The following is a 15,052-nucleotide window of genomic DNA, read 5'->3' as shown; positions in this document are numbered from 1 at the left end:
GTTCAGGACTACTAACTCACTATCTGGGAATGTGTGCCACTCCATGTTCTTTGCCCCTTGGCTTAATGCCGTATTTTTAATAGAGCACCTATACAATAAAAGATTATGGAACGTGTAATGTGGAATTTATGGTAATTAGCTGCCGCTGCCTATAGAATTTGACAGAGTGATCCTTGGTCCAAAACACTTAGAAAACCAACGTTCTGCTCCATAAGAAATTCCATTTCAACTCACAATGAACGGGAAAAACACCTTCAGTTAAGCCTGTACGGCTCCGGATATCCGGAAGAACAGCGGAAAAAGAGGACGGTCTAACTGCCCCATGATGCTTTGCACGTCTCGGTGTGACATCTGGAAGTCGACCGACTGGAAGAAGGTCATGTGGTCTGGAGAGCATCCCAAGTTGGGGAATGAGCGCTGCATGACCATCCTAATGCAGTCCTTGCTCAGGGGTGTGTTGGTACGTACAGAATACGGTTGGTGGTTAAAACAAAATAAAGCACAGACACTGACACACTTGAAGAAATATTTATTACACCACACATTTCCCAAAAATTAACGAATCATGTTCACATTCAAGGCTGCTCGCTTCCAACAAGAAATACGGATAGCATTTTTTTGACGCGCTGTTGCACAGTTAGGCCGCAAGGTGGCACCATCAGACCAGTAGAGGACAATTCCGACGTACAGCTCAATTGTTTTTTCACTTTGATCCCCTCCATCCCTGGCTGTCCCATTACTTTTGTACTCGTTTTAAACGCTACATTCATTTTTATCTCTAGCTGCCAACTCCAATTACTCTCCCTCGTGGTCTCCGTTCATTTTGTGCCGCCGCACTCGGGCTGGTCTTCAGTCCGACTCTCTAACGGGAAGGGTGGGATGCGGCAGTCAAAGGAATCTCCGTCCCCTCGCTCCATTAGGAATGTGCCCCTGAATCAAGAAGAATGGTCCTCAAAATGAAAGGATTTCAGTGTAAAACAAAACCGATACTGGAATGAGACCCCCAAGTGCAGGAATGTGCTGCTTGAAAATTGAAAGACAACCAATACCCAGGAGCGTGTGAGACAGACAGCACAAAACACACTTGAGAGTGTAAGAGAGACAGTTAATCACAACACACCTGCATGACACCAAAGTGAACCCCGGGAGGTGCGGGCCACCCCAACATGACTCGAGCAGACTCACCACATGTGTCCACTAGGGGACTGCACTGGAAAGCCGGCTGCTCCCGGGATAACACGGGCTCCTGTAGGCGTCCAGAATGAAGAGCGGATTGCACCACTAGACCCCCACACACAGGAAATCGACCCCATTAAGCAGCAACTCACCCTCCCGATGACGCCTCTCCCCCGCACGGTCTCCAGGGTCCCAGAGAGGCTAAAAATCCTCCAGTGGCGTTCCCGCAGCTGCACGGGGGACTCCGTCAGGTTCTCTAGGCGAATGAAATAGCGCCACTGTGTGGCCAAGAAATATACACGTGTGTTACGTGGAGGGGAAAGAAGAAGCGAATAAAAGGAACGTGAAGCACGGAGTACATAGCAGCAGAAAGACAATAATAAAAGTACAAATCCTGACAGAATATTAGAGATGATCAGCACGTATGGTGTCTGAGTTGAAAAGAGGGCGAAGATCCTTTAAAGGGATCATGGACTAGAGACTTAAGGGGGAGCAGTAAACTGAGTGAATGGTGTTATGCACCACTTTTGAGTCCACCCATGTATCCATTTTCTTACCCTGCTTATCCAGAGAGGGGTCACTGGGCAACTGGAACCCACCAAAGCAAGCACTGGGCTCAAAACAGGAGCAGCCCCTGGCCAGGGCACCAGTCCACCGTGGGGCAAACAGACACCAGTTCACATAACCTGCATGTCTTTGGACTGCAGAAGGAAACTGGGGGCACCTGGAGGCAACCAACATGGACACGGGGATGGCATTCAAACTCTTCATGGTATCAAAGAGAAGGCCAGGGAGTGCATTTCTCCAATAGAGCAGTTACATTAGAGCCACTCAGCAGGCCGTTTGGTCGCAGAAAAGCAGATGTCGTGATGACACAAAAGACATTAGTCATTTTCCCCTTAAAGAGTGGCTGTACGTTTGGCTTTGTGATGCCCATCTTCACAGACCTGCTACACATCAGTTACATACCCGCCGCGTTTTTAAAACTGCTTTTAGATCCACTGTGTCATCACTGTGGCCTTTTACCCTGACTTTCAAAAGTTTTATTTAATTTACACTCACGCACACACACACACGCACACACACACACGTACCGTTACATATTTACACACTAGGGAGCTTCGCCCGCCAAACCCCAGCCTGCGTTACCCGCTAACCTCTTTGCGGTTCTGCCGCTCGCGTTTGGGGAAGTGAACGTACAGTTTAAACAGATTGCTATTTTCATGGGAATTGTTACATATGCATAATAGGACTAACTATTTTACATTACAGCGAGCAATTAACCATATTAAAAAAAAGAGTAAAACGTAATAATTTGAAAGTAAATTATGTTTCAAGTTGCGTTAGAGTTATTTGTTGCGTAATACGATTTTGTTCTGTTTGGATTTGAAATTAACACGCAAATACTTTTTAAACTTACATTTTTACTGTAAAACTTCAGTAAAAACTATTTTTTGAATTAAATTTTCGTCTGTATCGCACTGAATTTTGATTCCATGTTTGGACTTTCATCGTAACAATGCAACGTATAACTAACTGCCCGTGAGTGGATTTCCTTTCTTTCTCTCTATTAAATAAACTGATTTTTTCAAATGTTTGTCTCCGAGATTTGTTAATTGTCTTTGTAAAAACTATTCTAATGGGAAACTGTTAACATTTTATTATGAATGGCATATCAAGATCTCCTTTGGTGTCTCACGTTATCCGCCGGACAGGTACTACATTACCTTTCTTGGATGCGTCCTTCTTTCAACAGTAATTAGGCCGGTGGAAGACCAGACGGTGTTAACGGTTGAAGATATTCTTCATGATATTGTAAGCTGATGTTTTCATCTTCCTCACCATCACCACCAACTGTTTCAGCAGAGTCCATCGATACGCATTTAAACAATTTGCCGTGTAACCAATTGACATTTTTGGCGTGAATTCGTTTGACTTCATCGTTTCTCAGTGCTAGGATTGCCCGTGTACTCATTTTTTCCTGTTGATAACCCTTCATGATGAAATTCTTCAATAGGATTTTGACATAATACGTCTTCTTTAATTGGGAAGTTAAAGTGAGAAAAACGTAGAAATGTGTAAGAGCTGAGAGCGCAGGAACTGTGTGTGTGTCTGACCAAAGCATTCACACGAATGAGAGGTGAGAGGACCGCTGGCGTGGCTGAGAGGACGGCGTGACTTGAAAAAATCTTCAAAAAAGTCTCCGTCACAGGATTTTTTAGTATAATAGAAAGCCATGCGCGCATACATACCTGTAGGGTGGTCCAGATCTAGTTATGCAATTTTTCATTACGCTATAACATAAGTTAATTACATAGAAAATCACCCGAAAAATCCTGGACCATCGAGAAGTGTGCGAACTGACGATATGAAGAATCATCTTTGTGCCAAACTGGAATCGTCCCCTCATAAATCAAAGTCATCCAGACGATCAGGATCTGCATAATTAGATGTGGACCACCCTGTACATACACACACACACACACACTCACACGTAAACCCCTACACTATGCATTCTTTTTTAGCTCCTTCTTTGAGAGAGTGGGTTAGAATCCCACTTCTGCCACCAGTATACGTTTCTAGATTTTATGATGCTGAAGATATCAAAGATAATCCCAGGGTGTGCTTTTGTTCAGTATAGCAGCTACATTAGAGCCACTCACCAGGACATTTTCTAGAAGTTCTTCTACCTGCGATTCTCCCTTGTTAGCAGATGTTGTGATGACGCAGAGGTACAGAAATCAGAGGCACAGAATTTATTTTTCCTCCTCATTGATGGCTTTATGGCGCACAGTGAACATCAACTGTGTATTTTAAAAGTGCCCGGCCCCTCTGTTTTATCTCAAGTGTGTTGTCACAGTGTCCTTTTACCTTGTCTTTCCATATACTGTACAGTATACACACATGCTGTATACATATGCACACACACACACACACACACTATTATATATTCTTTTTTTTTTTCTAAATTATGTCTAACATCTATATTCAATACTATGATCCATACTTTTCGCAGATGATCTTCCATTATGAAGCAACACGTTGGCACACGGGTAGCACTGATGCCTCAGAACAAGGAGATCAAAGTCCCTGCCTGGAGGTGTCATGTTCTCCCCACGTCAGTGTAGGATTCCTCTCAACACTCCAGTGTCCTCCACAGTGATGTGTGTGTGTGTGTGTGTTCACCCTGTGACGGACCAGCGCCCTCTCCTGGTGTTGTTTCTGCCTTGGACCCAAAGCTGGCTGCATTACGCTCTGGCTGCCCTGTGATCCCACTCTGTAGAAGTGGGCTACAAAAATGGATGGATCTTCAGTTATACAAAACGGAAATGGAATTAGAGATGTGGGGGCGATGCTTTGGAGGGACATGTGATGGAGACATGGCCAGTGGCACTCGTGACACTCCTTCAATGGAGAAAGCACCCTAGGTGCAATGGGTGACTTTACAGATTTAATATCAAAGTGTCTTTTTTAAGTTTAACGGGCTCAAATAAATCATTGCATTGCAAGAAAATGTGAAACCTTCCTTCCATGGGGTGAACACATTTTCTCAGCATTTAGAAATGCTAGAAAAGCAAATGGGATGCCACAAAAAAAAAAAAAAAAAAGAGATAAGCCTCCACTGTGGGGACCCCAAATAATTAAACACCAAGAGGGAAAGAAAACAAAAAACTCACCCAGTAGACCCGTGTGCTGCGAGTCTCCTGCACAGAAGAGCAGATGCCTCGATTAAAATGGGCACCCAGATGACTCCCGCCTTTCCTTAACTCAGCTACCTACCCGCATACCCATATAAAAGGGCATGGCGCTGACACGGATTCCCTCGGTGGTCTCGCGGTGGACGCTGCTCAGTTTCAGCCAGGGCTGCTGTTTGCTTTGCCAGGTCTGCAGGGCCTCACTGGGATGCCAGAGCGTTCCTGAAGATGACACTGAAAAAACAAGAGAATGTGTTAATAGCGTTTCAGTTCCACTAGGGGGCGCTGGTGAGCCTCACCTTTCTCGCAGGTCGCCGTGAAAAAATGGTCAAAGAGCTCGTGGTGTATTGGTCTGGAGTCGTCGGAGCTGTAGGGCAGGATGTCATCGTGGTTTGCATAGTCCAGACCTGCGGTGAAATTATTTACGATAGATAGATAGGAGTGAAAGGCACTATATGATAGATAGATAGATAGATAGGAGTGAAAGGCACTATATGATAGATAGATAGATAGATAGATATTGAAACCTTTGCCATGAAAATGAGAATACCTGGGATGGCGTACAGAGCCTGGCTGTCATCATCGTTAGCCAGGAAGGCCACCGCCTCCACATGGGCCCGCTGAAACAGGAAGGAAAAAAGTCAGCCCATCTGTCACCATGAACCCCTGCTGCATTTGATTACCAAAGCAGAGGGTTTTAAATGTCATGGCCACCCGGCCGCAGCTCGGAAAACTACTTTGCAACGCAGGGGAGATTGTGTTCCCGACCTGCAGGTGTTGAAAATGCAGCGGCAAGCGGAAAGCTGGAGAAAGGGGCCATGGTGCGATACTGAATAGCACGGCAAAAGGTGTGAGCGTGCGAGTGAGTGGGTCGTCCACAGCCCCTGGTACAGGGTGAAAGGGTACTCACAATGTGCGGACTGTCCCGCGAGTCCACCAGCACTTGGTAGCACATCAGTCTCTGGCTCTGCATCTCTTCGGAGCCACCTGGAGCTCGCTTGTCTGAGCTGCTGGGTAGGGTGGGCACAGAAGGTAGTTCAGTGTCAAAGTAGTGGGATGTAAAAAATGGAGCAATGGGCACAAATGCTCACCTGGGGTGTCTTCCACCAGTGCAGTTGCGATCATAAAGGCAGGCGAGCCAGGAAAAGAGCACCACCCCTCGATACCCAAACACTCTGTGGAGAAACAGCTGGGGTGGGAAGAAAGAGAGGAATAGATGCAGGAATAGAAACGGGTAGAACTCTCCCTATAGCCCTCCTCACCAGGCCCCATCATCACATCCCAAGATTCTTCTACCTGTGCTATGCTGAAGATAGACAGCTGTACCCGTCGGCCCCTACAGAAGACCACACAGCGTCAACTGAGATCTCTGCACGTCTTACAGATATTGCAACCTGGATGGAGGAACATCATCTCCAGCTGACCTTCTTGCTATCCCATCTTATCCGTCTATTCAGCCCCCCCATCTCCGTTCGGTCTGGCTCATTATCGCTGCTGCACGTCTCCTACACAACACCCACTGACACCCGCCAACCCTGCATTCAACCTTGTGGTGGTGATCAATGACCAGCTGTCCTTCATGGACCATCCTGTGGCTGTCTGTCAGTCTTCATGTAATATCAGAACGTATGCAGCACAACTACTGGCCCAGGCCAGGGACTTGTCATGTCTGGACTAATGCTGGCCTGTGTCACCAAACACAGCAGTCCATCTTGTGTTCAGCCAGCTGAGTCAGGCACACGTCACTCCTCTTTTCAGATCACTCCATTGGCTTTATATTACGTTCAAATCCTGGATGCTTGCCTACAGAGTAGTCAATGGATCAGCACCTTTATATATGGAGACACTCCTGGGGTCCGGTGCTCCTTCTCACCCACTCAGGTCAGCTGATGAACGGCATCTGGTGACTTCACCTCTGCGTGGTTTCAGATTTCATTCCCGACTCCTTTCACATGTAACTCCTAGCTGGTGGAACGAGCTGCCCACCTCCATTCAGAATTCTGACTCCCTCAATGTGTTCAAGAAGCGTTTGAAGGCTCTTGTTTTGGTGAATTTCTACCGGTTAGGTTTTTAAAATCTAGGAATTGTGACTCGTTTGTATTTTGTTATTTTGCTCTTCACTTGTGATGATCAATTCTGCCCCTCTTGTCCTGTAACTCTTGTTCCCAAAGTCCCGCAAACTGAACTTTACTTTATTATGTTGACCTCCTTTGTGGGTCATTTTGGGAAAAAGCATCTGCTAAGTAAATAAATGCAAATATAAAACTGACATGTGTACCTATGCAGCAGAGGACCCCCCATCTAACCCCCTTTGGAGCTACTCCACTTTCCCGCTCGCATACACAGATCACTCCCTTCATATCAATGCCAGACAGTTGAGTCTTCATCTCCAACTGCCTCCCAACAACCAAATTCAAACTATGGCTGACTAGGGGGAAGGTTTAGGCTTGGGGGCTGAGATCATATTTCGGGTAACCCTTCAGAAGTACCCCTGGGCTCAAAGTTCTGAGGTCCTCCTAGCAGCACCAGGCGTTCTTGAATGCTCCCCCGGTTGTACTGTCGTGTTGGAGAGTGGCTGTCCTCCCCAGTCACCGTGTGACATACCTGACACTGCCCTCTAGTGGTCTAGGGGCCATTAAACACATTCACTCTATTAAAGTGATCTTGATGGAACCAACACCGTACCAGCAGTGCTCCCTGCCAGCCAACACGGGTGTCCCTGATCTTACATCTCTAACATTATGCACAACACAGCCTGAACCTGTGGGCATCGAGGACCAATGCCAAGCTCATCGGTGGTAGGACAGAAGAACACAGCACCATTTAAAGAGATGGAGGTTTAAAGAGGTGTTTGAGCACACAGAGCACAGCTGGTGGTGCCCTTGAACATTGATTGGACCACTGCTGGGGTTGGGCGCTATTCACTCATCTGACCTCTGCCCCTACACTACACACTTGTCTAAAACCCGCTGAACCCACACTTTTCACTCTGCCAGGGGTGCGGCAAACACTCCTGTGAGCCCTGTTGGTGGTGTGCTATGCACTCAAATGAAATGTCCTTACTCTCATTGGACCCCTTCTAAAGGGGCACCATATACCCTTCAGACCCCATCTGAAGGGGTGGTAGACACTTTCTGAGACGGGAACTGCACACTCAACTGCGCCCTGTTGGATGTTCACCATACACTTATCTGACCCCTGCTGGTGTGGAGGCCAGACACACCTCTGATGCCATACTCTCATCTGACCCCATCGGCTATTGGGGGGCACCATGCACTCATCTGACCCCTGGTGTGTGTGTGTTTTTAGTACCAGTCCCTCGTTTGACCTATGTTGGGTGTCTGCCATACACTTACCTGAGCCTTGCTAAAGAGAGGGCCATGCATTCATCTGACCACTTGGGGGCACACAATACACTCATTTAACCACTCATCAGACACCTTCTGAAGGGGTGCCAAACACTTATCTGACCCCTTCTGAGATGGCACTATACACTTATCTGACCCCTGCTGGAGTGGATGCCATACCCTTATCAGACACCTGCTAAAGGGGGAGTGGCATACATTTATCTGACACCTGTTGTAGGGCCATACACTCATGTGATCACTTGGGGGCTTGCAATACACTCAGGGGGTCCCCTACAAACTCATCGGGCCCCTGCTGATTATCATACATACACTCTGTTAGGGGGGCACCATACAGCCCTCTGAGGAAGTTCTATGCAATGTTGCGGCCCATTCTGTGTGGGCACAATACATTCTTCTGCCCCCTACTGGACAGGTGCTACATGCTCATGTGACCGAGAGAAGTGAAAAAGATGAAAATATGAGGCGACACCAACAGGCCGTCCAAAGCAGGGTGTCTCACCTGGCCAGCAGCATAGCCCTCTTTCTTAGGGGTCTCCAGTTGTCCCACCTGCTGCAGCTGTCTAGGTGTTGTTCTGGCAAAAAAAGGACAATGTGGTCAGGAAGGACATAGCAAGACCTGCAGAACACCATTAAAATGTAAAAATGAGAAGGCTCCATTATGGCCATCAACTGCAAATTGCTTGCCAGTCACCAGCTTTCACAATAATGTCTTTCAAGAAATGAGATTTTCAAAATTTTTGTGAACTTATCAAGAAAATAAATAAATAAAATATCCCACTGACACAAGAATTCAGACCCTTTACTCAGTAATTAGTTGGAGCCCCCTTTGGCTGCAATTCCAGTGTGGAGTCTTCTTAGGTCCAATATGACAAGCACTGCACACTCAGATTTGGGGGATTTCCTCCCATTCTTCTCTGCAGATTCCATCGAGTTATTCCCAGTTGGAAGGAGACCATTGGTGGGCAGCTGTTTTCAGATCTCTCCAGAGATGTTTGACCTGGACTTTGACTGGGCCACTCGAGGACATTAACAGAGTCATCCCTGAGACACTCCTGTGTTGTCTTGTCGGAAGGTGAAGCTTCAGCCCAGTCTGAAGTCCAGAGTCCTCTGAGCAGGTTTCCATTAAGGATGTCTCTGAACTTTTGACTGGTTTCCCAGTTCCTGATGTTGCTACCACCCTGCATCACCACTGGAATGACACTGCACATGATGAGTGCTGTCCCACAGGCCTGAAGCCAAACGGGTCCATTCTAGTTTCACCAGACCAGAGAACGTTGGTTCTAATGGTCTGATAGTCCTTTAGGTGCCTTTCTACAAACTTCAGGTGGGCTACCATCAGGGCCATCTTAACACATGGACACAGTGGGGGCCTCACGCTAATCTATGTATGTTGTGACTTGCTGAGTGGTTGTGTAGGTAGTGACCCGAGTGCAATGCTTTGCCCAGTGGCTTATAATGCTGTTAAGATGGCCCTGCCTACCATCTGCCATAAAGCCAAGATCCATGGGGGGCTGCAGTGGTGGTTGTCCTTCTGGAAGATTCTCCAATCTCCACACAGGATCTCAAAGGCTCAGAAAGAAGGCCCATCAGCTTGTTGGTCTCCTCTCTTAATTAGGCTCTTCTCTCACAATGGCTCAGCTTGTCCGGACAGCCAGCTCTATGAAGAGTTGTGGATGTTCCAAACGTCTTCCATTTAATAATTACGGAGTACATAGCCTTCTCCAGATTTTCTCTTCGGCACAATCCTGTCTCTAAGCTCAGCAGGCAAGTCCTTCAGCCTCATGGCTTCGTGTTTGCTCACCTGTAGGACGTTCTCTAGACAGATGTGTGCCTTTCCTAACCAGTCGAATAAATGGAAATTGACCGCAGGTGGACTCCAAAGAAGGTGAAGAAACATCTCAGTGATGATCACCATTGGCCTGAGTGGAAGAGCAAAGCGTTAGAATGGAATGCTTGGTCAGTGTGATACCTCAGGTTCTTATTTTTAATAAATTATCACAAGTTCTAAAATTTCATTTTGTCATTCTGGGATGCTGAGTGTTGCTTGATGATGGGGAATAAAATGAATTTAAAGGGTTTGGCACAAGGCTGCAGCATATTGAAAAATGGAGGGGTCTGAGCCCTTAATGAAGACACATTTCATATATAAGCAGACTTTGCTTTAGAGTTTTGATTCAACACACTAATCCAAATAAGAACACAGATGGTGAGACCCTGCACCTCGTATTTTGTTGCACAGCATTTAGAGTTTTCATTCCCTTCTCACCCCTGGAGCTCACCATGAGACTTCTGCGCTGTTCACTGGTTGTTCGGCCCACTTGTCCTGAGCAAACTTCTCCAGTGGGGTCAGCTTTCAAGGGGGTCTTCTCCAGATGGCAGGTTTCAGTTCTTTCCATTGATGGTCCTTTGGATTCAAATTGGGGCTCATAGTCGGCCACTTCAGAATAGTCCGAGGTTTTGTTCTTCGCCATTCTTGGTGCTTTTAGTTGTGTGCTTTGGCTCATTATGTTGTTAGAGGGTCCACGACCTGTGACTGACACTGGGCTGGACGTTTCACTCCCGAAGATCTTGATGGTCTTGAGATTTCATTTTGCCCTACACAGAGCCAAGACCCCCCATGCCAAACACAGAAAAGCAGCCCCAAAACATAAGCGAGTCTCCCCCCTGAGCCACAGTAGCTGTGGTGTTCATTTTCTAGGCAAGCTCCATTTTTGGCCTGTGGATGTAGAGTTGATGTGACCTGCCAAGAGGTTCCAGTTTGGTCTCATCTGTCCAAAGGACATTGTGGGTTGACAATTTGCATTTGAGCAAACTCCAGTCTGGCTTTTTAATAATGGAGTCCTCCTGGGTCTTCTTCCATGGAGCTCACTGTCACTTTGGTATGATCAGACACTGATGCACCTCGACCTTGGTGTTCATCTTGTAGCTTTTTGGAAGTTGTCCTTTCATTTTTGTCTACCATTCTCACTATACTTCTGGGGGTTGATCTTCCTCTTGAGAGGTTGGCCACAGTCCCATGGACCTTCGACTTCTTAATAATGTTTGCAAACTGCTGTCACAGGAACGTCAAGCTTCTTGAAGATGGTCGTCTAGCCCTTGCCTCTCATTTCCTTTCTGATCTTCTCTGTCATCTCTCTCCTTTGCTTTCTCTGGTCCATGACCAGCGTGGGACACCAAACAGCAGGGTGACGAGATTTCTCCATTTAAATCTGAATGGCTGACTACACAACTGGAGATGTGTGTGATACAAATTTAAGAAAATGGTGAGTTTCAAAAATCCCTCCAATTCACTGTTTTAGTGTCTTTTCTAGGGGTCCCAATTAATGTGTCCAGGCCATTTCAGAAGACCTTTGTAGAATAAGCAACACTTGATCTCCTGTCACACTTGCTTTGCTTTGCTTGATGACACATCACAGACATTCAGGTACATAGGGGTCAATTGCTTTTAATTTCGTCAAATTTCAGGATCCATTCATCACTTTTTCAAAATCTGTAAGGGGACCATCTTTAAAAATGTCGGTGTACCTTCGTCGTTAAGCGAGCGCAGCCTTCAGCGCAATTCGGTTTGCTAATAAAACAAGAAGCGACCGACGACCGTCTTACCTGGGTGTCGAGGACATTCTGCGGCTCAGCTCGTGGCCATGCAGGGTCAGAGGCGCGGCAAGAGGGCAAAAGGTCCACCCGGCTGCGGCCATTAGACCACGACGAGAGCCGCTGCCGAGCCCGCACGCGGCCGCAACTCGCAGCCTCAAAGCGCAGATCGCCATTACGCCGGTCGGAGGGGCGACTGGAGGGAGGAGCCTGATGAAGGGGGGCGGGTCTGCCGCGCTTTATGCGTAATCGTGCGGACGAACGCGGCGCCCTCGACAACAATTAAAAATAATAGAAGAAAAGATACAAATTCATTAACGGTAGTACTTTGTAAAAATTAGTAAACAAATCCGCGGATTCATTCCCTTGATTTGCTAATTCTGTTTTTCCATAGTAAGCGTGTAATGGGTAGTCAGAGTGTAAGCAGTAAGGCGCTATATAAAATAAAGATTGGCCAGTCCTCATACACTCTTTAAAATAAATCTGCCCAAGCGGCTCCTCAATGCGATGCCATTTTAGCTTTCCAAAAGAACCCTTCACGTTAAGGTTTGAGAAAGCGCGTTTTCTTTGGATCCATAAGAGGTTCCCTAAATGAAAAGGTAACAACAGAAAATCCCAATGGCTTCCTGCTTTCACAAGGACTCACACAGGCTTAGTTCAGCTTTTCTCGATCTGTTGTATCCTATTAGGTAGCCTAAAGATTTCTACTTTAGGAACATTTTGAAAGCCCAAAGAACCAACTTTATATGAGAACTCTTCCCTGAATTCTATTTTGAGGGATGGCTCTGTGAGGAACCACACAACCTAGAAAAGTGCCATTAAGGAGACAACATTTTAGGAGTGTAGGTATCTAGCAGGCAGGGATTTGAATCTGTGACACTGAATTGATAAGCTGGATGAGAAAGGATCACTGTGCACCATGTTATCCATATAAAAAAACAAGTAAATGTACCCTCACCGGCCACTTTATTAGGTACACCTGCTCAACTGTTTGTGAACACAAATATCTAAGCAGCCAATCACATGGCAGCAACTCAATGCATTCCGGCCAGTGGACCTCATCAAGAAGAACTGCTGAAGTTCAAACTGAGCATCAGAATGGCGAAGAAGAAAGGTGACTGATATGACTTTGATTGCGACAAACAGTGTTGTGCTTAAACTTGAGACCCCATCTGGACCATCAGGAAAAAAAAACAAACAATCCACACAACCGACTAGAATTGTTAAACATAAGAAGAGTTAAGCGACCTCCACCAGCCCTGCTAACCGAGCAGTGAACCTGCTGCCTTACGTCTTTCACTGATTCTGAGAAATTTGAGGAGGCAAAGAAAAAAAAAAAAATGAAAAAGGGATGCAAAAGACAAACATGAGGCGACTTAAGGTAAATGAGCAGAGCCTAAAAATCAAACATCTCCTCACCAGCTGGTATGATGGCGAAATGGCAGGGTGCACAGTAATCAAATGAAATTCAAATGAAAGTGCGGGCTGCGCCACAGCTTGATGCCAAGGAGAGAGCGAAAGAGATGTCAGCGCCAAATGCTCCACTTTAATTATATATGCGTTCAAGAGTGGCGCGACTTCCGGCGAGTCCTTTGAGTCTTACTGATTGGGTTTTGGCAGCCGTCTGAGCCACCGTGCCAGGGCACTGAAACTGTCTGCGGCAGGAGCCCACCAAGCCAACCTCCCTTTAGGGTCCTGTCAAGTGGGCCACCTGAGGGATATGCCACCTGGCAAGTGCATCTTGGGCAACTGGTTTAGTCCTGCCAACCGGAGTTCATGTGAAACTTAAAAGAAATATTAGACCATTAGGAAATAGTGCTGCCCCAGTCATGGCGCCTGGCATTGCATTGATAAAGATACAGACTGTCCGGACTTCAGGATTTTAACAAGAGACGGTCTATCTATCTATCTATCTATCTATCTATCTATCTATCTATCTATCTATCTATCTATCTATCTATCTATCTATCTATCATATAGTGCCTTTCACTCTATCTATCTATCTATCTATCTATCTATCTATCTATCTATCTATCTATCTATCTATCTATCTATCATATAAGTGCCTTTCACTCTATCTATCTATCTATCTATCTATCTATCTATCTATCTATCTATCTATCTATCTATCATATAAGTGCCTTTCACTCTATCTATCTATCTATCTATCTATCTATCTATCTATCTATCTATCTATCTATCATATAAGTGCCTTTCACTCTATCTATCTATCTATCTATCTATCTATCTATCTATCTATCTATCTATCTATCTATCTATCTATCTATCTATCTATCGCAGTATTAGAAGGTTTCCAGACACTCATCTAACTGACATATATGGGGCAATATGAGTCTTGTAATGATTTCTACAAAGCTGTGAGGTGTTTGCACTTCAAATAAATGAACCCCCCACCATTGGCACAACATCAGAGGCTTTGCCTCCTACAGTGACATCCGAGGTTTGATCCCCATGAGGGGATACAAGAGTGCACACACCTGACGAGCACCATTAAGGGTGAAACACGTGTCGTGTCCTCTTTGTATTATTTTGGAAGATTCTGTATCATGTATCTATGATCTACTTCTCGTAACTGACAGGACATGGCGGATGTTGGCCGACAACATTACCTGATAGGCAACCACCCAAGTAATCAGATTTAATTTAGGACCAAAGGAAAAAAAAATTTTTTTAAATATATATTAATATATTTTATAAAAACTATATATACACATACAGAGCAGACAGGAAGTGATGCAATTGATGGGTGGAATCCTGGGAACTGGATTTGACATCAGGATAAAGTGAGGTGGGATCTTGAGCAGTGGAAGTGATGGAGGATGGCTTCTGAGGACCAGAAAAGAGTTTATGAGGAGGATTCTTCTGCTGGTCTGCTAGAGGTCAGTGCCAACCCCAAGTCCCGCAGGGAAGTATTCGAGCCTGTACACGGTCTCTCATGTGTATGTGTGTGATACTATATATACAGTAAGTGTTCATCCCCCAAATTAATAAGTGGCACTTTTCCTCACAAGTAGTCCCAGTTTGGACACCTGCAGTGCCTCATGGGAACTGGAGTTCAGAAGTGCAGCCCTGTAGGGTTCCTTGGTTGGGGGCGATGGAGGGCGCTGCCAGGGGAGGATCTCCCTCATTTCCATAAGACCTGGAAGTGCCTCCATCAAACCACGATGTGCCACCACTGAAAGCACTCCAGGGTCCAACTTT

General features: G+C 46.0%; 1 pseudogene; it reads right to left on the bottom strand.

Moving 5' to 3' along the window:
- Positions 1–518: 518 nt before the first annotated feature.
- On the bottom strand, positions 519–12,183 carry LOC120536556 (annotated as a pseudogene).
- Between the last annotated feature and the right edge of the window lie 2,869 nt (positions 12,184–15,052).

Source organism: Polypterus senegalus, chromosome 10 (genome assembly GCF_016835505.1).
Source record: "Polypterus senegalus isolate Bchr_013 chromosome 10, ASM1683550v1, whole genome shotgun sequence".
In the NCBI taxonomy this organism is placed as follows: domain Eukaryota; kingdom Metazoa; phylum Chordata; class Cladistia; order Polypteriformes; family Polypteridae; genus Polypterus; species Polypterus senegalus.
The sequence above is the reverse complement of the archived record's forward strand: the minus strand, read 5'-3'. Positions and strand labels throughout refer to the sequence as shown.